Consider the following 25,862-nt stretch of genomic DNA (forward strand, 5'->3'; position numbering starts at 1 on the left):
CATTTTCTGTTTTTATCCCAGCTTTCAGAAATGATATGTTAAAGATAAGATGTGAGAAGGGTCTTCTTTAAGGAATATTGTGGTCTGAAATAAGCTGTGAAAACAATGGAGGAAATAATAATAAAATTAAGATTGTATCTGGGAATGCTTTTGGGGGGATTCTGATATCTGAAGGGTTACAAAGAAAGTGTAGGGCAATCCAAAGTATGTATGAGGGATTGATTGATTTCATCAGTGATTTATATAAACCCATGAATAGTGAAAATGAAACTGCATCAGGAAAGTCTTACACACATAAATTTCAGACTGGAGAGATTTATTATACCTTAAAGGTGAATCAAAATTAAAACAAGTATCTAAATATATAACTAGGTATCCAGAAGCTATTCAAATGGTTTACGCTTCTTAATAACATGCAGTAAATTCTACTAAACTGTTTTCTAAGCACATAAGTTTGATTCCCAACCTCCTTGCATGCCCTAAAACTGTTCAGGGAAGTTGTTTAAAAAGTTGGCTGTACAACTTCAAAGCATTCTTAATGCATTATTGTTCTTTGTTAGTTCTTCATGCAGAAGAAAGAAACCATGCTACTGTCAGATTTGTAAATGTTGCAGATGGGTTCCTATGATTCAAAATGCCGCCAGGTTGGAAATGAAAATTTGACAGCAATTAAACTTGCAGCGGTCCTACTGCTTGAAGCCTGGTGGAGACCTGGGAATCACGAAATGATGATTAACCAAGAGTCAGTTGGTCTACTTTCCACCATCCTGGTCGTCACTCATTGCAATGATAAAATTGCTGACATGTCACAGCAATCCACCTCCATCAATTCATGCACAAATTATGCAGATGTGATTTAATGGTGCGGTATTTCAATCTGTATAAGGATTGCTTTCCTAAATATTATTTCAGAAATCTGTGTAACTATCATTCGAATAAATTAATGCTAACAAATGTCATTTGCTTCCCAGAGACGTCATGCTTATAGTTTTCACTGATTAACTTTGAAATGTCACCCTGTGCAGCTTGGGTACCAGATATATTCAGGGTAAAATGAAGCAGCTTCTAATAGTCTGGTCCCTTTTTAGAAGCCTGTTTTAATCATGCCATCTTTCAACTTAGCGGGATAATATCTTTAAGTAAATAAACAAGCACAAAATAATTTCGCTGCAGATCAGTGGACCATTATTTCTTTTAGGTAATTGATTTTCTAGGAAGATTTTCAGCTCTTGCCTTTTACTGGTTTTATCTTTCTTGGTTTCTTCAGAAGTGGTTGAGAGTGAGGAATTTCAAGTTCCTAGGTGTCAATATCTTCGAGGATCTAGCCTGGTCCCAACATATCGATGCAGCTATAAAGAAGACAAGACAGCGGCTATATTTCATTTGGATTTTGAGAAAGTTTGATTTGTCACTTAAAACACTCAAACTTCTACAGATGTATCATCAAGAGCATTCTGACAGGCTGCATCACCGTCTGATGTGAGGGGGCTACTATTCAAGACTGACAGAAGCTACAGTGAGATGTAAAATTAGTCAGTTCCATCATGGGTACTAGCCTCCATAGTATCCAAGGCAACTTCAAGGAATGGTGCCTCAGAATGGTGGTATCTATTATTAAGGACCCCCAGCACCCAGGACATGCCCTCTTCTCATTGTTGCCATCAGGGAGGAGGTACAGAAGCCTGAAGGCACACACTCAGTGATTCAGGAACAGCTTCTTCCCATCTGTCATCTGATTTCTTAATGAAATGAACACTACCTCACTTTTTCTTTCTGTTTTGCACTATTTTTAATTTAACTATTTGCTATACATAGATATATATTTCAAACAGACGTCAAACCTGTTTGAAGCCTGGTGGAGACCTGGGAATCACAAAATGATGATTAACCAAGAGTCAGTTGGTCTACTTTCCACCATCCTGGTTGTCACTCATTGCAATGATAACCTTGGATTCAAAGTAGATGACTACAACATGGTATAGGACATTTGGCCTACAGTGTTGTGCTGATCTTTTAACCTATCTGGTCAATTCATTGAATTCAGAGCTCTGTGTGGCAGAAACCTAATTGCTGTGCATAAGCAGGGTTTTTGCTTGAGTTGGCAAAGCGGAACTGACAATGGTTGCGAGAAGTTGATATTTGCCTCGGGTTGCAGCTTTTGTTAATTAGTGAGTTTTAATACATGCTAACTTGCCAGTAAAAAGAAGGATGTAACTTTTTTTACACTCAAATTATATATTTTTAAATTTATACCCTCTTAAAAAAGGAAATAAAAACAATGTCAGATAAATGTAAGTTGTTTATGTAGCCATTAAAGTAGCATTGCGGTCCAAACTGGGAACTTAATTTAGCTGAAAGTCGCAGTTTTCAAAGACTAGGCTATATTGCTTTTGCACTTTCCAGTAAGTGGCTAATTAATCAGTTTCCTTTGGGAGAAGGAAATTGAAAGATTTGTCAATGAAAGCTGCTGTTAATTTCATGTGATGAATTTCAATACTAGTGTGATATTTGATACCATTGAAGAGGAGGCTACATTGCATCTATGCCAGGACTACCAGACTCAAAAACAGTTCCTTTCCCCAAGCAGGCACTAAGGCACTGTGTGTGTGTGTGTGTGTGTGTGTGTGTGTCTATATATTATAATAAATCCTTCAAGTCTGCCGCTTTGCAAGGGGTTGCAAAATGTTTTACTGTTTATTCCTGATGTTGCAGAATGGTGAATTTCAGTGAGGCATGACAATATTGTATGAATCCAAAGTACATGACAAGAAGAAGGGCAGTGGGCTATACTGTATAGCGTCTTGTTGCAATTTTCTGGATAATGTAAACTCGGTGGTAAACCATGCTCTCCTTACAACTTTCTACATGCAATGTTACCCTCTATCCATTATAAATTGATCTATTATTGTCACATATGTTGAGGTAGTGAGAAAAAAATGGTCTTGTGTACCATTCATACAGATATTCTTTGCAACAGTGCATTGAGGTGATATCAGGTAAAATGATAACAGACTACAGAAAACAGTGTTATAGTTGGAGAAAGAGCCGTGCAGGTAAGCAATAAAGTGCAAGGTCATGATGAGGTGGTTTGAAGTCAAGTCTATCTTGTCGTGCTGGGGAACCATTCAGTAGTCTTATAATAGTCTCTGATTTCTTATGTTCTTATGTAACAGCAAGACAGAAGCTGCTTTTGAGCCTGGTGGTGCATGCTTTCATGCTTTTGCATCTTCTGTCCAATGGGAGGGTGGAGAAGAGAGAGTGGCCAGGGTACAAGAATTCACCCCTTTTAATGAGGCAGTGAGAAGTGTAAACAGACTGTAGAGTGGAGACTTGTTTCTGTGATGTGCTGCACTGTGTCTAAACTCTACAGTTCCTTGTCATGGGCAGAGCAATTGCGATACCAAGCTGTGATGCATCCTGACAGGATGTTTTCTATGGGGCATCAATTAGAAAGGGGACGTGCCAAATTTCTTTGGCTTCCTGAGCAAGTAGAAGTAGTGGTGAGTTTTCTTTGCTGTGGTGTCATACGAGTTTGGAACAGGACAAGCTATTGGTGTTAGTCACTCGTAGGAACTTAAACATTCTACCCCTCTTGTCTCAGCACTATTGATGTAGACAGAATTGTATGTACATCTCCCCTTGAAGTTCATGACCAGCTTTTTTGAGGGAAATGCTGTTGACATGACACCAAGTCACTAGGCTCTTTATTCCCTTTCTGTCCTCTAACTAATTACTTGATATGCAGTTCATTATGTTGGTCTCATCTGCAAACTTGTGGGTGGAGTTCGAGCAGAGTCTGGCCTCACAGCTGCGAGTGTATAGAGTAGAAGTGGAGGTTCGGGATGCAGCCTTGTGGGACACCAGTGTTGAGTGTAATCACTTTAGAGGTGTTCCTGCCTATCCTTAGTAATTGTGGCCTGTTGTTCAGGGAGTTAGGGATCCAGTGCTAAGTTAGTCATGCTAGTTCTAAAATAGCCCTTTCTTTCTGAATGTATTAGGGATTCCAGTGTAGAGATCGTATTGTTAGAGGTGAGTGTTAATTTACTTCAGCTTTGTTTTGGGGTGGTAATGATTCTGGGTCATCTGCAACCTCTTTCAACTAGACACACACTTCATCTTTACTCTCTCCACTACTCTTGTTTTCAATGTCTTTGTGACAGTGGTGTGGATGTGTATTCACCATTTACACCTCGGACTTCAACTACTGCACAGAGTCTTGTCATCTTCAATAAACTGGACTGGTCAAAGAACACTGAGGCTGTCTACAAGAAGGGTCAGAGCCGTCTCTATTTCCTGAGGAGACTGAGGTCCTTTAGCATCTGCCAGACGATGCTGAGGATGTTCTACGAGTCTGTGGTGGCCAATGCTATCATGTTTGCTGTTGTGTGCTGGGCAGCAGGCTGAGGGTAGCAGACACCAACAGAATCAACAAGCTCATTCGTAAGGCCAGTGATGTTGTGGGGATGGAACTGGACTCTCTCATGGTGGTGTCTGAAAAGAGGATGCTGTCCAAGTTGCATGCCATCTTGGACAATGTCTCCCATCCACTACATAATGTACTGGGTGGGCACAGGAGTACATTCAGCCAGAGACTCATTCCACCGAGATGCAACATAGAGCGTCATAGGAAGTCATTCCTGCCTGTGGCCATCAAACTTTACAACTCCTCCCTTGGAGGGTCAGACACCCTGAGCCAATAGGCTGGTCCTGGACTTATTTCCTGGCACAATTTACATATTTATATATTACTATTTAACTATTTATGGTTTTATTACTATTTATTATTTATGGTGCAACTGTAACGAAAACCAGTTTCCCCCGGAACACACATCAAAGTTGCTGGTGAACGCAGCAGGCCAGGCAGCATCTGTAGGAAGAGGTGCAGTCGACGAAGGGTCTCGGCCTGTAACGTCGACTGCATCTCTTCCTACAGATGCTGCCTGGCCTGCTGCGTTCACCAGCAACTTTGATGTGTGTTGCTTGAATTTCCAGCATCTGCAGAATTCCTGTTGTTTCCAATTTCCCCCGGGATCAATAAAGTATGACTATGACTATGACTATGACTATTTTGAGCTGTGTCTGATAGTCTTCCTGCTCTTTTCTGTTCCTGCTCACAGAAACAGTGTTAGGAGTAGAGTTCCGATTCCCTGATTTTATATTCCTGTGCAGACTGTTTTCAACCCTTGAGGTGCTGCATTGTGCAAGACCTGGGTGCTCAAAGAAGAATCTCACTCCAATGGTTTCTCATTCTTCAGCAGTTGCTTGACCATCTTCAAAGTATATTCTTCACATTTTTCTATAGAAGGAATGGTCCACTGATCAAGGCGCCATTCCCCTGAGAACCTCACAAACTTGTCTGCTGTGAACTATGTCCCATTGCGATTAGTACATCAGGAATGACACATCTGCTAAACTGTCCCTTTCAGATTGCAATGATCATCCATGAGTGGATACCTTCCAATAAAGGGTTCCTCTTAAATATTTGAAGAACTAGCGACCACTACCAGCTATATATTCGCCATCTCGTCAAATCTGATCGTAAGATATGACATGGATATAGGAGCAGAATTAGGCCATTCAGCCCTCCGAGTCTGCTTTGTCAGGTTGTATTTTTGTCTAGTTTTTTATAATGAAGTATTTTCTTCCTGTTTTAGAGAATCATAGGTCTCTCATTTCTGCACATAGTATCTGATCTCCCTGACAAGGTATTTTCTCTCATTCTGCATATTGACTGTGAGATGTGAGATTTATTTAAAGCAGGAAGAAATACCATGGTGCTTCCAAATATTAGATCCTCTTAATTCATGGCTGTTATGTAAACAAATCTGTGAGCAAATTCAGCATCACACTGTTGCTCTTTCCTTCTTACTTTAACAATTCACTTCAAATTTTGCATTGTATCATCTTGTCTGGTCGAATTTTCAGCCTCATTTATCAATGACTAATAAACTGGAGTGCAACTCCCAATGTTAATCACCAAGTCGGCATCCTGAACATTTCCTCAGATATGCATGAATCTGACACACACACACACACACACACACACACACACACACAGTTAAGCCTATCTTGGCTTGAATCTTTACATTAAATGTCTGTAACATTGTCTGCAACCTTTCAGGTATGAGTAAATTCTGTCAAAGGCTTAATAATAATTAACTTGAGTGATTTGTAATCACTCTGGCTATATGCAATTCTCCTGTAGGTGTATAGATGAAAACTTCTCCAGTTTGACATTTGTGGTTAATGGCAGAGCACTGCATGTACTGTATGTTATCAGTTAACCCTCCTGCAAGGTCATTGTTCTAAAACGCTTATCTGCTTGGATATCAGCTCTTATCCAGGCATTGTAACAAAATCTATATCGACTGTATCTTTGACGTTGTTGACCACTTGCTCATGGGTATTCAACCAATACTATTCCATCATTTGATAAGCTCTCTAAGTGGTTCATAGAGCTGCTTAATTGTTACAGGATTTTACAAACTCAAACCATAGAACTCCTGGAATATTCTTCACTTGGCATTTCCTTTAATGCTGCAACTTTGGTTTGATCCAGCTTCAGGCCAATTCTGCTGTTCAAGGATGATTCCCTTAATTTTGATTTTACTGGCACACAGAATTATAGGATCAGTATTGAATTGGTGGGGGGAGGGCACTTTTCCTTTCAGTGCAAGTGAACACCAGCTCCAAAAGAAAAATAATTATGTCTTGTTCTTCAATAGACTTTGGTAAAACTTTTTCTCATTCTCTCTTTGAATTAGATGTTCCCAACATGTTTGGCATTGACAGCCAAGGCATATGGTATTTCTCTTGTCCACCTGTCATCCAGGTGAGGTAATTGGATCTGTCATTATCTGCTCCATGTGCTCTGAGGTAGCCTGTTGTTTTAACTGGTGCTTCTCTCGATCTGTTTACAGTGAGCGGCCAATGAATCCCAGTCTGTCTTTAAAGGGAGATCAGACTGATGACTCTAGGCTCCCTAATTAAAAATTACTTCAGAGTGGACTGACATCACACATCTAAATTGAGTAAAGCAATATAGTCGAATAATCTAAGATATCCTTTATTATTTTTAGATTACTGATATATATTAGGCAATTGTCAAATCTACATAGACAGCTCCTTCTTCTTCTCTTATGTTGTTTCCAATAACCAACATAGGCTCTTTATGCACTTTAGCAAGTTTTTTTTTTCTACAGCTGCATTTTTTCCACCAAACCTTTATTTTAGGAGCCAGTATGTGAGTGCTCAAGGCAAAATTGAACTATCTTGAGCCAGAAATACCAAGGGATTGATCAATCTTTTCATCCTCTGAGATGCTCACTATCACAGAAGCCAGTTTTCAGCCAGTGCTGTTCATGCTATACGGTAACAAAAAAGAGTCAAGAGCATTGGCAGATACATTGGAGACACTTAAGAGACTCTTAGATGGGCATAAATATGCTTTTTTTAAATGGAATGATATGTGGGAAGGAACGGTTATGTTGATCTTAGTAGGGTAAAAGGTTCGCACAACATCTTGGGCCAAAGGGCCTATACTCTACCATAATGTTGAGTAAGGACCTTAAGAACTAGCCATGCCTTTAGTCAAGATGTTCCCTTGAATTAAGAATGTATGATAATGTCAAAAATTTCCTAGATGTGTCTTGTTCACACCAATCAGGACAAATCTATGACACACAATATGCTGGTGGAACACAGCAGGCCAGGCAGCATCTATAGGAAGTAGTACAGTCAACGTTTCGGGCCAAAACCGGTCCTGATGAAGGGTCTTGGACCAAAACGTCGACTGTATCTCTTCCTATAGATACTGCCTGGTGTGCTGCGTTCCACCAGCATTTTGTGTGTGTTGCTTGAATTTTCAGCATCTGCAGATTTTCTTGTGTTTGCAGGACAAATCTAATCTGACTTTCAATATAGAGAATAGTGAGGCCTTCCATCAGTACTTTAGGTTGTCAGCAAAGTGATAGAAAGTGCTGTGAAATGACTTCTCACCAGTAAACTGATGCCTTATTTGGGGTTTACTCCGACATTCCATCCCTAAATGTTTGCCCTTCTTCCACCTCTTCTCCTTTCAAACGTTTTCCTACCTCTTTGACCAAGCTCCTCGTCTTCATCCTTTAAGTGTTTTCATCTAAAATCTTTAAAACAATACATGGAACTGAGGTATACAATTTATATAGTGTTTCAATATAAAATCATATCTTTTAAGTTGTGCCGGCATTTTAAAGTGGAATATTGCCATTTCTGAAAACATTTTGATTCCTGGTTTCTAAAACGGGCCTCATTTGAATCTTGCTGAAAAGGATGATGCTGGCCCAGAGACGCTAATCAGAACCGCCAATTTGGTTTGAGGGTTTAACCTACTGTAGCTCCTTGAGTCGAGTGTGATGTTCGGTTGGAGATCAGGAGATGGTGGGGAGTTCCATTCCGTAGACTGCTCTTGACAGAAGGCAGAACTGGTGTTATGGAATTTTTTTTTGCAGTTGAAACAATAATTTTGTTTACATTTTCAAAAGTGTATGGAATTTGTTATTTAAGACATCTTAAATTTGAAGTAAAATATCCAAGAGAGAATTCTGAATTTAAATAATTTTGAAATAATTATTATGTTTTACTAATTAGGAAAGCTAAATTAACCTCTCAGTCTGCAAGCCTAGAATCCTCCTTTAAATCAAAGGTCTTGGATGCTGCAGCAGGCTTGACTTCCACTGAAAGGTGATTTTTTTTTCCCCCTCAGTGCAATACTGGGAAATCCCAACGAGGGATTTTATACCCTTGAGTTGAAATGAGTTGATCAATGTGATCCCCTGTTCTTGTCAGTATATACCAGGCACTAGACATGCAAAGGTAAATGTAGGATTTCTGTTCATTTTGATCACTGACAGGCCCTTCAAAGCCATCAAGTTTAACCGTTATTGTACAAAAAGCATGATTTGCAAAAACAGGATAATTGCCTTTTTGTTTGTTTGCTGCTTTATACTTAAAAAAAAACAAATCAATCCCTTGATAACTTCACTTCTAAGATTTAATTAACTTTCATGCTTCTGACCTTTCTTGTAAAATGAATTTGCAAATGATAGCAGTTAACACTCAATTGACTGTATACAAGGTTAATTAAAATGTGTTGCAGTGTGTTGATGTGACCTTGAATTCTGCCATGGGAATACCTGAATTCCTTTTATAACTTTTTAATTATCATCATTCATTAAGCAAGACGGATGTATACTTTGATACTTTAAGATCATTTGAATAACTATCCTGTTAAATTCAAATAACCACAAACTTAATGAAAATATTGCTTATTCTGCAAAGTGCCACAGCAGTTAGTGCTGCTGCCATACTGCTCCAGCAACCTGGCTTCAATGCTGGGGGCTGTCTATGTGGAGTCTGCATGCTCTTCCTTGATGCTCTACTTTCAGCTCTCATCTCAAAAATGTGCTTGTTGATAAAATGATTGGTTCCTATAAATATTTCCCAGCATGGTTTGGTGATAAGAGAATCAGGATGGAAATGACTGGCTTAGGAGAGGGAAAAGTTTGTAGTGAAAGTAAGTGTGAGAGTAGCGTTAACAAAGATACTTCAGGAGCCCACATAAGGAAGGGGGCTAAATGGTCTTCATTAACTGGAGATCTTTGACACACTGCCAACTTTGTAGACTTCTGCATGGTCCTCCTAGATGCGTTGCTTCAAGGTATTTGATTATGTAGCCACTGAGAATCAGTAAAGAGAACCCTGATTATTTCTCTAATTCAACATATATTAGTTCTTTTTTTATTTGATTTTCAAACTTGATTACATAGAATAATATCTACCCTCCCCCTTAATCCTTCCCCCTGTTACATACCCCTACCTAAAAAAAAGAAAAAAGAGAAAAAAAGACAGAAAAAAAGAAAGAAAGAAAGACTGCCTGGATATTGGAAGGTTCCCACATGCTCCATGGGATTCGAAATAAATTTAATATATGTATTTGTTTCTTTCCCCAAAGGATCAATATCTTTATCATCGGAGCACCGATATATACAATCCTATCTTTTGTAAATAAGGGCGCCAAGTACTCAAAAATGTATCATATTTATTCCTTAAATTATAAGTAATTTTTTCAAGTGGAATACAGCTAAAGATTTCATTATTCCAACGATCCATACCTAAATACGAATCCGATTTCCAAGTAACTGCAATAGCCTTTTTGGCTACTGCCAATGCAATTTTTCTAAATTCTTTCTGATATTTATTCGATTTAAGTTTCGGTTTTACCCCTTCAATGTCACCTAATAAAAATAATATTGTGTTATGTGGAAGTTGTGTTCCAATAATTTGATCCAATAAAACTCTTAAATTTATCCAAAAAGGTTGAATTTTGAAACAAGACCAAGTAGAATGTAAGAAAGTACCAATTTCTTGTGTACACCAAAAACATTGATCAGATAAATTTGGATTTAATCTATTTATTTTTTGTGGTGTGATGTATAATTGATGTAAAAAAATTATATTGTACTAATCTGAGTCGAACATTTATTGTCGCAAACACGAGGAATTCTGCAGATGCTGGAAATTCAAGCAACACACATCAAAGTTGCTGGCTTCGCCAGCGAACATTTATTGTATTTGTCATACTGTCAAGACATAGTCTTGACCAACTTGTTTCATCAATATTAATATTCAAATCTGTTTCCCATTTTTGTCTTGACTTATGGATTCCTTGTTTAAGTGTCTGTTTTTGAATCAGATTATACATAAAAGAAGTAAATTTAAAAATTTTTCCTTTTTGAATTAAAGTTTCAATTTCATTAGGTTTCGGCAATAACATTGTTTGACCCAGTTTATCTCTTAAATAAGCCCTTAATTGAAAATAACAAAAAAAGTGTTATTTGATATTTTGTATTTATTCTTTAATTCAAATGACATCAATATACCTCCTCATAACAGTCTCCTATACATCTAATCCCTTTTTGATACCAATTATATAATATAATTATACAGTATATAAATTATATGTAATTATATAATATAATTTTACATATATTAATTCTTGATCTTATTCAATTCTCTGTTTTAATAGATTTAACTACAAACTGAAAGACTGATTATGAACTGCAGATTTATTGAAAATGCACTTATTCAATCAAGCAGATACAATCCGTAGTAAGTGTAAATTATTTTTTTAAATTGACTCTGTTACTGACAGAATTTTTGGTGGATAGAAGCTGAAACTTCTCAAAAATTGATTCAGTTAAGTTTGGGGCAAGGTCACTTGGAAAGAAAGGCCATATAAACCTCTTGCATCTCCCCTCTGAAGTTCCTGCCTTTTGGAACATGAATCAGGTAGGTTGTGGTGCTCAGAATTACATTTGAGAAGAAAGTTGCAAGAATATTCCAGTTAGATATGAATTTAAAATATCATTCAGTGTCCAAATAGTCCGTGAGCGGGTAGGGTTGGTCAGTACCATCTGAGGGGAATCATGCTCATAGTGATTTTTGGCAAGATATACATCTCTAGAATTAGAAAATATGTGATAGCATTGCACCAGTGATAGCTTTATTACTTCAAATATGTAGTCACTTTTTGTATATTCCATATTAACATCAGTATAGCAGAAAATGTTACCCCACTCCCCAGAAGATAAAAAATCCTCATTTGGAGAGATTTCTGGAGTTTTATCAATGTCGTGATATTTTCCATATTGTTGTATTTCCAAGTCTCCCATATCTTCATCTGAACTTTCCACACTCTCTGAGGTGGATGCCTGGTTCTCACAGTCTGCCAGTCTACACATGTCAGTACACATGAGGCCATTTGCAACACATATACATCTTGGGAGTGAACATAATTTTGGACAGTTACAGGCCAGTAGATCCAGGATGGCATCGGGTGCTGGCTGGCCTTCCATCCAGTGCACCACCAACTGTTCAGCTTCCTCTTCCCCCTCCATCTTCCATCCTCTGTCAACAGGGCTTGGCACTTGTGGGTCCTTCTCCATATACCAGCCTGGTAGTTGACTCGCTGTGCATGTTTTGTTAAGCAGTCCTTGCATGGTGGGAGTTGATGACTTTCGATTTCACCTTTTTTGGCACAGAAAAGGTGATACCTGAACTCATTGGCCTTGGTGGTGGATGCTTTTAGGGCATACAGGAGACATGTAAATGCCTCCAGTTTGTCCATCAGTTCTGGGGAGAGGTCCCATTCCTGACCCAACTCTAAGAATGTGTCCTGAATTTCCCTGTTGCTGGTCAGAAGTTTTAGGGCACTTGTCTTCCTTTTGTCTGCAAAAGCGCTTACAGTGTCACATCCTGTATATGCGTGCAACCCAATGAGAGCCCTACAAACCTCTATGCCAACAGTGGCAGCAACCTTCCTGATGTCTACAAGCCTTGTACGGGTTCTAGTGCCACACTTCTGGAACAATGGGGCCTATATCTTGTCATAAAATGCTAAGGACATGATAAGTTCATCTGTGTCTTCTGAGCAGATCACTACAGATTGGTATCCCTCTCTTGTGGCATGGGCAGCATGGAGAAGTAGGCGGCCATCTGCTTCTTCTTGTTGACACTGAAGAGCTGACGCCTCCTCACTGTCTTGAGATGTGATTCTGTAACATTTGTCATTCACAGTTGCATACAGAATCTTCTCCTGTAACTTTGCTCGGTACTCTACCTTCCTCCATTCATGGACTATGAATCTAATGGGACTATTTTTGTTACTGACTTTGGTCAGGAAGCTCCTCCACTGCCTCACCATCTGTGTGCCAGTGATACCTTGCAACTCATGACCAGTCTCTTCACCCCGTAGAGATCTTTCACTATTCTTGATAGAGTTCTCCTTGCATGTGTCGAACAGAACATCTTTTCTGCTACTCTGACTGCCTTCCCTCAGAGCTACAACCGGAATTGTTGTGGCAACATCTCTGAAAATAACTTGATCACCTTTCATTCTTTGGACCAAGCTCATTCCATCAATCACTGTCGCAGAGTTTCTGGGAGTTGCTCTTCTACTGCTACATTTTTCTGCAAGGTTGTGGCTAAAGTAGCTTTATTTGTCTTTCCCAGCGATCCTTCTGGTTGGACAGGGCCCAGGACAATGGTCCAAGGGGATGAGAAAGGATATCCTCCATACGTAGACTGTGCCCTTGTGCCATCACTATGATGCATCCAAACAAAGACCTGTTTGCTTTCAAGATGATCGCCCTCCCATTTGATTTCACTTCTTTCTTCTTACACATATCACTGAATATTTTCAGCTTGTTGGTTTTCATTGGGTCATGGGATTTCTTTGCTGTTGGCTCTTCCTCTAGTCTCTCATCCTTGAAGGTTGCGTAGCATTGCTCACCAATCTCATATGCCTTCATCAGGTCGGAGGCAATGTCCTTGGGGGCTGTCTTTGCCATAGAGATGCTAATGAGGTCCCGCTTCTCTGCAAATAGGTTGACCCATTTATGTATGAGGCTAACCACTACTGAAATTGCTTCCTCATCTTTCTGGATTCTTGGCTGCTGTAGCTCCGCATGACAAAGCTCTGATTTGTTGCCTTGCACCATCTCCCTTAACTATCCCAGGAATGCCCTGCAGTGCTCAGCTGTTATGTAGTAACGCTTGATAGCTCCAGCATTCAGGCTGAATCGTGATGTGCCTCCAGGAGTCAGTGTGTCTTTGTTCACTGTGGCTTCAATAGCCTGGTCCACAGAGATCTGCCCAAAGGGGTTGTTACTTGACAGCTGCACTGAGAATTGGCCTGTCTTGAAGGCTTCATACACAGAAGGATTCTTCTCTGGGAGGTTCATCACCTGAGCAGAGTAAGGGGACAAGTACCTGGCATAATTCATCTTATCATAGGGAAAGCACCATGGGATCACAGAAAGCTACCACTGCTGCAATGCTATCACATATTTTCTAGCACTAGGGATATACTCCTTGCCAAAAATCACTATAGGAATTATTCCCCCCAGATGGTACCAGTGGCCCAAATTTGGGATCTTGGCTCATGGACTAAAATACATCACCGTACTTTAATCTGGATGCATAAATGAATCAATTTGCCTTGCTGTAGCTTGGAGATCTGACCACTAGCTTGTCTAAATATTATGGCATCTCGTTGCCCAGAGTGAAAGACCTTTTAAACTGACTTAATTCCTGGTGAGTAGGGATGGTGATTCAGAAATTTGTATGCTTATTTTTTTCTGATATATGTTCATTTTGAGAGTGGATCAACATTGCAAGTATTTCTGGTTGAACCTTTGCCATCTGGATATTTCTTCAGTATCTTTTGGTAATGAATCATGTTTGTGTTGATTGGATTGCAGCTGAGGACCTCATAGAGGAGGGAGGATTTCAGGTTCTTGAATTTTTGGGATTTTGTTTATGCCAGAGATGACCTGTGCAGGAGGGATGGTGTGCATGTGAGCTAGCAGGAGAAGTTCACCTGGATGCTGTCTGGATTGGAGTGTAATTAGTTCTTTGAGATTAGCCAAAACTAGATTGTTTTCTGAGCATTGGAGGCCGAGAGGGCAAGCTGAGAGGAGCATACAAGATTTGTGAGAAGTCGGGTAGATGGTGAGTCATTTCTTCAGAGTGGAAATATCAAATGTCATGGTGTTTGGGTTTAAGGTGTGAGGGCAAATTTTAATGGAGCACTGCAAGGCAAGTTTTTGTACACGGAGTGATGGGTGTGAGAAACTTGTTGCCGGGGAGATAATTGAAGTACATACAATAAGAGGCATTTAGAACAGGGCTAGAAATAAAGAGAAATGGTAGAAGAAATTGAGATTTGCTTAAGTTGACATTACAATTCATGTAGTCATGGAAGGTTGAGGAACCTGTGATCTGATTTAATGCTGCAAGAATGTTAATCTTTTAATGACATTGATTTAAAGCATCCCATGTATAGCTTCTTGAATCCATTTTAACATTTGTGTAGTATCAATTGGTGAAATGTTGATGGTTATAAATCTTAATAACAGATCAAAATAAAATTGAAAGTTGTCTTGGGCAGCGGTTGATAGAAGCTTTTCAGACCACAAACAATGTAAGGGTCACGAAAAAGATTATCATAAAATAATGCTGTTTGGAATATAGAGAGATTTTTAATTACCTGGCTTAGTGATATTCAAACTTATTCCTGAAATGTTCTCAAGCATAGGTCAAGGATTAGTCATACAGTAGAGGCAAAATGTTAAGTATCATTAATAAAATGCTTCATCATTAACGATAGAAGCAAACCTTTGTAATCAGCTTTGTTAATTTCATTGAAATGATAAGATTGAAGTGGAACAGTGTGTTTAAATTTTCTCTCCAATTTTATAAATCTGCAAATGCTTTGTTATTCAATTGTAGGAGTTCTTCAATTGTGCTTCTTTTAATCAATATAGAAATCGTTTAACTTTCTGCTGTGCTCAGTGATTATTGTCTTTACTATAGTTTTAGCAGCGGAGAATATGCTGGGTTACTTTAGATGAAGTGTGCCCAAATTCACCACTTCAAGATGGTTGTTTGAAGTTTGAGCTGATGTCCTTGCACCTGGCCTCGCAGATTTGGTACTTATTGTTTGGTCTGATTGCCATAAGGTACCCAGTGATATTCAGAGTTTTTCACTGTTGCACAGGTTAGAATAAATCTCACGGTACTAGGAGTCTTGCAGACAATTTCACCTCCTGCCTTTTAAAATTATATAATATGATAGTTGATACAATGTGCTTGTTTGATGATCTGTTGTGTACATTCAGTTTGAACAGCCTATAACTGCTGTCAGTGAAGGGTTTATTATGATCCATATGAAATGTCTGCATGAAAATCTTAATGCATTTTCTGTGGTAAAATACTGTCTTAAAATGGACATGTATTTATATAAGATACTATTCAATCCTCACTGTTGAAGGGGAAATAGCTGTTTAATTATTAATATATTAGTTAACTCTATCTTTAAGTTTTTAAATCTACTGAGTAGGGAAACATGGGAGAAGTTATTTAGTACCAAATACTTTCTTCCATAATGAACGCAGAAGCTAGAGAATTATGGTTATCCTCAATATTATTTTGCTATATCAAACTGGTTTTAGAATAAATCGTCTGGATTAACACCTCTACAGCAAAGGAACAAAAGAACAATTGCGCAGAGACACCAGCCCTAAACCAGTTGTATTCATTGTTATATTTAGTTCATGCTGCCATACATATTTTCCATGCCAATATTATGAATTTGAATGATGAACTGTGAACAGCAACATGAATTCACAAAAAGGAGTTCCAGATAAAATATCTGCTTTGCAACTTCCAGCGATAACTGTCTGTGAAACCTGGAAACCATTTAAAGGTTGACGACAAAAAATACAGATGTTTGCTTTTTCAAAATTATTATCCATTTTAAAATGTAAATCGAAGTCTAATTTTTGATTTGCAAAGTAGAAATGATTATTAGTAAGTATCTTTCACATGGTACTTTTATTCCAGGAACTTTCATTTGCTAAATGGCAGATAGGAACGATCTTTGCAGCCTATCAACAATACCCACTAAACTTAATTTCTTTACTGCTTTGGTTGGACATTCTACATTCTAATCTTTATCTATAATATGATTGGTCTGTGATTTGTGAACTCCTTGTTTAAATATTGTAGAATGTTAACTGCCCTGATTTGTTTTGGAGTCTAGTCCCACAGGACACCCCATGTTATAAAGACTGGCAGGTTGGATCTGCAGCTTAATGGCTCCAGACTGCTAATATTGTCATGGTTCCTGCCGTGTTCTGGCACTCCTTAATGTCTTGGCAAATCCTGCATTCGCAGAAGATTATCCACCCAGCACAGCAACATATTTTCAGGACAAAATATTAATAATAACTTTTTACTTCATCTCTCTGCTTCAATAATATTTGCCTCCCAATATCATCAAAATTTAATTTTGAAAAAGGAATGGCTTGACTTTGCTGGAAGTGATTGCCCTTTTCTTCATCTTCCCTCTCCTAATTTTATTAACTGGGTAACTTAAAGACCGCATCGAATTTAAATATTTACAGAAAGTTAGTTGCAGTCATACAACACTGCAGCGCAGGAAAGGTAAGCCATTCAGCCCATCTAGGCCATTAATCTGCCTAGTCTCATCGACCTGCACCTGCACCATAGCCTCCAGCGGTGTACCTATCCGAATTCTGTTCTCAATTCATACAATTTTTATACCCTTTGATCTGATACTTCACAGGTTTTTAGTGATAACAAATCCCACATTCTTTATTCATAAAACATTGAAGCTTATGTATAAGATGTGGGATTTATTACACTGTTTGAAATAATTATCATTTTTTTAAACTAACCAATCTGCCAGAAACTTAATTGAAGGCATACTGGAATATTTTGTCAAGAATGCCATGCTTCTGAGTGCTGGATCAGTAAAATTTGAAATTCATGAAACTGCATTTTTAGCTGGTAACGTTACTTCACTTCCTGAGCAATTGAATTGCTGTATTAAAATCATTGCGCATTGGAATGGTGTGGTTGTTGAAAGAATGTTGTAAATCTTTGACATTGTTTAGGAAAGATTAATGGCAAAACATAAGAGGAATTTGGTTCAACATAGTTCTTGAATGTTTTCACCTGTTTTAAAAGAAACAAACTCGTGTGCAAAGCCAAATAAGGCAATACTTCAGAATCAAGCTTATTACCACTGACATATGTCATGAAATTTGTTTTGCAGTAGCAATACAGTGCAAGACATAAACATTACTTTTAGATACAAAATGACGCAAAAGGCTGAAGAACAAGGTAATGTTGATGGGCTGTTTGAAAATCTGATGGCAAAGGGGGAGAAGCTATTCTTAAAACATTGAGTACATCTTTGGGCTGCTGTACACTCTCCCTGATGGTAGTAATGTGAAGGGGGCCAGGTAAATTAGACCTTCATATGATTATTTGTAGTTATTTGCAATTTCTTAATCTAACAAGTACTCTTGCTTCTTAATCAGTTTCTTAATCTAATCTAGAAGTATTTCTGCAGGGGTTGGGGGGAAGAGAGAACAAATTTAATGAACATATTTGACTGCACCTCTTCCTACAGATGCTGCTTGGCCTGCTGCATTCACCAGCAACTTTGATGTGTGTTGCTTGAATTTCCAGCATCTGCAGAATTCCTGTTGTTTAATGAAGATATTTACAGTTTTGCTAATTTGAACATGAATTCCTCATGTGGAAATTTCAGTCGAGTGTTTTGAAGTAATCTCTTATAGAATACTGACTGAAGAGCTGCAGTACATTGGGTTTGAATATCTGGAGCTGTTTGTCAAAACTCGATTTCAACCTGACAGAAGGAAATGTTTGCATGAAGTTCTTGAATTCTGAATTGAGTATTATTAAGTCTATAACTTATATTACTTCCATTATTCTGTTGTAGGGATTGTTTTGAAATGTTTTATATTAATATTTTCTTTTTAAGAGGATTTTGGTGGCTTGGGAAGTGTGGCATTATTTGCAGTAAGTTCCTATTGATGCGTAAACGTTCATAAGTAATTCTTTAAAGAATGGTAGTGAGATAATGCTCTGTGAAAACATTGGCTGTAAAATGTTTAATTGCAACTTTGTGTTAAAAACTGAGACTTATACCAGGCCAAAAAATTTGGAGGATTTCCGTTGATGGGTGATTGTTGATTCGATGAAATAAACTGTGGCATCCACTTAACTGAATGCCATTGAGCTGTGTGATGAACTTCATCAACCTGCTTTTCAACAGCCTCAAAGTACGTAGAACTTCTAATCAGAATTTGAAAGGAACACAATCTGATACATTTACCAGGTTTATTAGGAAGAAAGAACACCAAATGCCTGAAATACTAGGTCAAGGAGAGCTTTTCAGACCGATGTTCTTTGCTCAGAACATTGTTAATCGCTAGATACAACATTTTTTTCTGTATAATTTGATGAACTAAAATGTTTCCAAATTGAACATTTCGGTGATGATAGCTTGGAAGTGAACTACTTTATTAATTTGAAAGCACGTACACTCTATGGCCATTTTGTAGGTACAGGAGTAGAACCCGGCGTGTAGTCTACTGCTGTTATAGCCCATCCACGTCAAGGTTTGTTGTGTTGTGCGTTCAGAGGTGCTTTTCTGCCCACCACTGTTGTAATGCATGTTATTTGAGTTATTGTCACCTTCCTGTCTACTTGAACTAGTCTGGTCATTCTGCTCTTGACTCCTTTCCAATTAATGAGGTGTTTACAACCACAGAAGTGCCACTCACAGTATGTTTTTTTTTGATTTTCACAGCATTCTCTGTAAACTCCACAGACTGTCATGTGTGAAAATCCCAGGAACTAGGCAGTTTTTGAGATACACAAACCAGCATTGTTCAAGAAGAGAACCAGGGATAATCTTGGAATTTATAGACAGGTGAGCCTCACGTCAGTGGTAGGAAAGTTACTGGAGAGAATTTTTAGAGATAGGATTTATAAGCATTCGGAAAACAATGGCCTAATTAGGGAGAACCACCTTGGCTTTGTAAGGAGCAAGTCAGGTCTTACTAACAAGGTGACGAAGGTGACTGGTGAAGGCAGAGCAATGGATGTTGTCTACATGGATTTTAGTTAGACGTTTGACATGGTCCCTCATGGGGGGCTCATCGAGAAGATTAATATGCATGGGATCAGTGGTGAATTGGCCTTTTGGATTTAGTACTGGCTTGCCCATAGAAAACTGAGGCTGGTGGTTGAAGGGACTTCTTGCCAGCCATCTGTGATTAGCAGTGTTCCACATGGATCTGTACTGGGACCTCTGCTGTTTGTGATGTATATAAATGAAGTGGATGAAAATGTAGATGGGTGGGTTAGTAAGTTTGCTGATGATTGATGGTGTTGTGGGTAGTATGGAAGATTGGTAAAGAATACAGTGAGTTACAGAGCAGTTGCAGATATGTGTACAGAATGGCGGATATAGTTTAACTGGCCTAATGTGAAGTGTTACCTTTAGTAGGTCAAATATAAAGAGTCAGTACACTTAAGGGCAAGACCCTTAACAGTGTTGATGAACAAACGACTCTTGGTGTCCAAGTTCATTGCTCCTTGAAAGTGGCTACACAGGGTGGTTAAGAAGGCATATGGCATTTTCGCTTTTATTGGTCAAAGCATTGAGTTCAAAAGTCAGAAAGGTATGTTGCAGCTTTATAAAACTCTCTTCGGCCGCATCTTGAATATTGCATACAGTTCTGATCACCCCATTACAGAAAGGATGTCGAGGCTTTGGAGAGGGTGCGAAACAGGTTTACCAGGATGCTGCCTGGGTTAGAGAGCATGTGCTAAAATGAGAGGTTGGACAAACTTGGTTTGTTTTCTCTGGAGCAGTGAAGGCTAAGCGGAGATCTGATTTGGGTTTGGGTACGTCTGGTATGTTCTCAAAGGCACCCATCTATCCATTCAGGTCTTGATGAAATTAGTGACGACTGTGGCGTATTCATTTGGCCTCAGGGATGAATTGCTGAATATTGTCCAGTCCACTGACTCAAAGCAGTCTTGTAAGCCACCTTTAATCATACCACCTTGATCTTCACCATTGATGCTATGGTCTTTAGTCTCTGCCTATGTGCTGGGAGTAATACAGATAGTTGATCAGACTTTCCAAAGTGAGGATATGGGGTGGCATAACAGTGGTCAAGTGTGCTGGCTTCTCTGGTTCCAGAGGTAATATGCTGGCGGTAGTTGGTCAGAGACTTCTTCAAGCTGGCCTGGTTGAAATCTCCTGCAATGACAGGAACAGTATCAGGGTATGCAGTTTTGTGCCCGCTGAGTATGTTGCTCAGCTCCTCCAGTGCCTTCCTGACAATGGCCTGAGGTGGAATGTACATTGCTGCCAGGACGATGGTGGAAAACTCGTTCAGTAGATAAAATGGATGGCATTTGACCACTGGATGTTTCAGGTCAAGTGAGCAGGACTGAGCCAGAACCCCGCTTAGTATATTCTTGGTGACCTCATGTATTTACAATGTAACAATGCATAATGTGTCAGTTGACTAGCCATCTTACTTGAAGGCATCGGAGTATTGTACAGTAACTCAGTACTGTACCAGCCTACTGCAGCTGGTTTGAATTCCACTGGCAGGTGTTTGCATTGTTCAAAATTATGACAATTCAACTTTTGTGTTATGCTGCAAAGTGAAGTCAAGCAGCCGCGCTGACAACAGCACACCCCTTCCTTATGAGCTTAACACCTTCTACGCACATTTCAAATGGGTAAATCACCACTTAACCTAACTATCTCCAGTGCACCTGAATCCACAGACACCATCACTGACCTAAGATCAGCCTTCTGGTGGTTGAACCTGCAGAAGGCAGCTGGCCTGGATGGTGACCCTGTCACTAGTTATCTAGCCATTAAGTCAAGGATGTTGTAATATAGTTGCTTAATTTTTACTATATTTACCACATTAATGAAACTTTGAAAGTGCTTCATTGTCTCTTAATGTACTTTGAACCATGTTGAAAGCTAAGTAAAGGTCCAGATCGTTACTTTGCACTGGAATAGCTCAATGCTTACTATGGTCCTGTGTAAATTCCAGACTGCTGTGCAAAATCCCATGAAAGCCTCAGGGTAAGTGTAGTGAATAGTTGCTGCTCTTATTTTTCTACTGAAAATACAATCAGGACTATTATTTTAGAGGTGACAGATTTACAGGTTTGAACAGAATTGATCCAAGTAGCCTATTTCTACCAAGTTTTTAAAAACTTTCGTGAGCTTGGAGTAAACTGTCAACCGTAACCGTGGTCTGAAAGCTTAATCTGTTGGGAAAAGTGAAAAGTTAAGAGGAAAGAAAATGCCTGTACATATTTTTAAAAAATGGAAAGTATGTGATTTATCAAAGGATAAATCTGAATGATGTAGTTTGCTGAAACGTATTTTTAGAACAAGAATGTGTCAAATTGCCTATTATTTTTCTAATTGACATACCGTTGAATCTGAAAATAGTGTGATTTTGAGCAGTATGAGGGTTTGCATTTCAAATAGTGGCTGTAACTAAGCAAATGCATACTTTAAATATTCCTTTTCTTATGTCTATTGAACATGTGTGGGAGGATAACACCAACAAGGCTATATTATCTGAATTTCTAGAGCCTAGTTAAAATTGCTATGAGAGTCTTTGTAACTGCTTGTTGGTTTGGAAGTGCAGCAGGCCAGGCAGCATCATTTCGGATCTCCCCCTCCCCCTCCCACTTTCAAACCTCTTACTAGCTCTTCTTTCAGTTAGTCCAGACGAAGGGCCTCGGCCCGAAACGTCGACTGTACCTCTTCCTAGAGATGCTGCCTGGCCTGCTGCATTCACCAGCAACTTTGATGTGTGTTGCTTGAAGTTCCAGCATCTTCAGAATTCCTTGTGTTTGGTTTGGAAGTGATGTAATTTCCTGAATAGGTCAATGGGTAATTTATATTCAGTCGACTGACTGGGCCTTCGGTTAATTGGGGCATTCACTTATTGAGACAACTCTGAAAGAACAAAAACAGATCGAGAAAATAGCCAGGATTCTCTTCGTTTATTTGGGATGATTAAGTAGGGCAGGAAACTGTTGCTGAACATGTTCTAACTAGTGTCAGAGTCACGTGTTAGACACTTGGCTCTTAGGCATACTCTGTGCTCATAGTGAAGTTTCTAAATAGCATCAATTGTGTGTGTTTGTTATCAAAATCAGTCACTGATAGTTGCCGAGAACAAAGCAGTAAGACAATTCAGAACTGTTTTACCTAATGCTGTTACAAACATTTAGTCTTGGAAATTCCCAAAAGAGCCGGGAGTGAAAATGCCTCCTGATGTGGCCTCCTCTACATTGCTGAGAACCAATGTAAATTGGGGGACCACTTTGTCGAGCACCTCTGCTCCATCTGCCAACCATTTTAATTCCTCTCCCTATTCCTGTTCTGACATTTCTTCCCCAATCACTTTTTTTAAATTGAGGTAGTATTGTTACATTTTTATTAACTGCACATTTTCATTCTTCAGTGCCATGGATACAACAGGATTAAGCATACGTAAAATACAAGGTAGATGCCAATCAAATGCTTATGCCCTCTCTATTATTCAGTAAAGTCATGCCTGATCATTTGCTTTGGTGTTGCTTTCCTGCACTAACCCTCTTGCACTTGATTTTCCCCTAATATTCAAAGTTTGCCTACTTATTTTAAGATTTGTTCATTTACAGGATGTGGACATCGCCTGCTAAGCCATTGTTTATTGCCCATCCCTAGTTGCCCCCGAGAAGGTGGTGATGAGCTGCCTTCTTGAACTGCTGCAGTTCCTGAGGTGTAGTACACCCACAGTGCTATTAGGGAGGGAATTCCATGATTTGGACTCAGTGACAATGAAGGAATGGTGATATGTTTCCAAGTCAGGATGATGAGTGACTTAGAGGGGGATTTCCAAGTGGTGGTGTTCCCAGGTATATGCTATTCTCATCCCTAGTGGTTGTGGGTCTGGAAGGTGCTGCATCAGGAGCCTTGGTGTGCTGTTGCAGTGCATTTTGTAGATAGTACACACTGCTACAACTGTTTGTCGATGGTGGAAGCGTTGGATGCTTGTGGAAAAGGTACCAATCAAGTGGGCTGCCTTGTACTGGATGGTGTCGAGCTTCTTGCGTGTTGATGGAGCTGCACTCATCCAGGCGAATGGCGAGAATTCCATTACACTCCTGACCTGAGCTGAGCCTTGTAGATGGTGGACAGGCTTTGGGGAGTCAGGAGGTAAGTTACATGCCACAGGATTCCTAGCCTTTGACCTGCTCAGGTAGTCACAGTGTTTATATGGCTAGAACAGTTCAGTTTCTTATCAATGGTAACCCCCAGGATGTTGATAGTAGGGGATCAGTGATGATGATGCCACTGAATGACAATGGTTAGAGCCTCTCTTGTTGGAGATGGTCATTGCCTGGCACTTGCATGGCTCGAATGTTACTTGCCACTTGTCAGCCCAAGTCTGGATACTGTCCAGGTCCTGCTGCATTTGGCTATGAAATGCTTCTCTATCTGAGGAGTCCCGAATGGTGCAGAACATTGTGCAGTCATCTGTGAACATACCCATTTCTGACCTTATGACGGAAGGCAGGTCATCGATGAAGCAGCTGAAGATGGTTGGTCCGAGGATACTTCCCTGAGGAACTCCTGCAGTGATGTCCTAAGGATGAGCTGATTGACCTCCAACCACTATAGCCATCTTCCATTGTGTCAGGTGTGATTCCAACCAGTGAAGGGTTTTCCCCCAATACCTATTGACTCTATTTTAGTTAGAGCACCTTGATGCCATACTCGGTCAAATGCTGCCTTGATGTCAAGGGCTATCACTGTCATCTCACCACTGGTATTTAGCTCTTTGGTCCATGTTCGGAGCAAGAAGGGGATGAGGTCAAGAACTAAGACGCCTCGACAGAACGCAAACTGAGTAGGTGCTGCATGATAGCACTGTTGATGACCCCTTCCATTACTTTGCAGATGTTTGAGAATAGGCTGATAAGGTGGTAATTGGCTGGGTTGGACGTCCTGTTTCTTGTATTCAGGACATACCTGGGCAATTTTCCACATTCCCAGGTAGATGTTGGTGTTGTAGCTATACTGGAACAGCTTAGCTAGTGGCGTGGCAAGTTCTGGAGCACAAGCCTTCAGGACTATTGCTGGGATTTTGTCTGGGCCTGTTGCTTTTGCTGTATCCAGTGTTTTCAGCTGTTTCTTGATATCACTTGTCTTGACTATATTTGGCAACCGAACCTTCACATGGTTCTTGGGAGGGGGGGATGGCGGAGAAATTCTCATTTCTTTTATGAATGACTAGCTCCCTGATTCAAAGACTATGATCCCTGCTTCTGGAGACCCAAACAAATAGATAAAACTCTGCATCTAGTCTATCGTCCATAAGAATTTTACCATTTCAATGGTATCAAGTTTAATAGAATCTATTAAAATTAAAATTCTAGAGAACATTTAATTCAACTTGAATTCTTCACCATAAGAACCTCAGATCAACATGTGGAGTACCGGACCATACGACCCAATTTACATCGATGGTGCACAAGTGGAACAGGTCAAAAGCTTTAAGTTCCTCGGGGTCGATATCACAAATGACCTGACTTGGTCCAACCAGGCAGAGTTCACTGCCAAGAAGGCCCACCAGCGGGAAAACTAAAGAAATTTGGCCTGTCCCCTAAAACCCTCACTAATTTTTATAGATGCACTGTAGAAAGCATTCTTCTAGGGTGCATCACAACCTGGTATGGAAGTTGTTCTGTCCAAGACCGAAAGAAGCTGCAGAAGATCGTGAACACGGCGCAGCACATCACGCAAACCAATCTTCCGTCCTTGGACTCACTTTCCACCGCACGCTGTCGAAGCAGTGCTGCCAGGATAATCAAGGACTCAACCCACCCAGCCAACATGCTTTTCATCCCTCTTCCCTCCGGGAAAAGGCTCAAGAGCTTGAAGACTCGTACGGCCAGATTTGGGAACAGCTTCTTTCCAACTATGATAAGACTGCTGAACGGATCCTGACCCAGATCTGGGCCATACACTCCAAATATCCAGACTTGCCTCTCAGTTTTTTTGCTCTACCTTACTTTCTACTTTTCTATTTTCTATTCATGATATATAATTTAAATTTTTATATTTACTAATTTTTACTATTTTTAATATTTAATATTTGTAATCCAGGGAGTGGGGAATCAAATATCGCTGTGAAGATTGTACTTTCTAGTATCAATTGTTCAGCGACAATAAAGTATAAAGTGAAGTAAATAAAGTATAAAGTATCTTCCTTGGTTTGGGAAGCATAAATATGCAAGTGAAGTCACAGCAAGATGTCTTTACTCTTGTATTCAAATAGTAAAAGTAGTCTGCTTGCATTAGAAGTAGCTTTCCTGTT

The 25,862-nt window shown here is 39.5% G+C and overlaps 1 protein-coding gene across 1 annotated transcript in view; it reads left to right on the top strand.

The window, feature by feature from the left end:
• Window positions 1-25,862, top strand: part of LOC134348881 (phospholipid-transporting ATPase VB-like) — a 327,217-nt gene that overhangs the window by 78,704 nt on the left and 222,651 nt on the right. The window contains exon 2 of the mRNA XM_063052666.1: window positions 11,066-11,148. The gene's annotated coding sequence lies outside the window, so the exon portion shown is untranslated. The remainder of the gene's footprint in view (window positions 1-11,065; window positions 11,149-25,862) is intronic.

This window comes from Mobula hypostoma, chromosome 7 (genome assembly GCF_963921235.1).
Source record: "Mobula hypostoma chromosome 7, sMobHyp1.1, whole genome shotgun sequence".
NCBI classification, from domain to species: Eukaryota; Metazoa; Chordata; class Chondrichthyes; order Myliobatiformes; family Myliobatidae; genus Mobula; species Mobula hypostoma.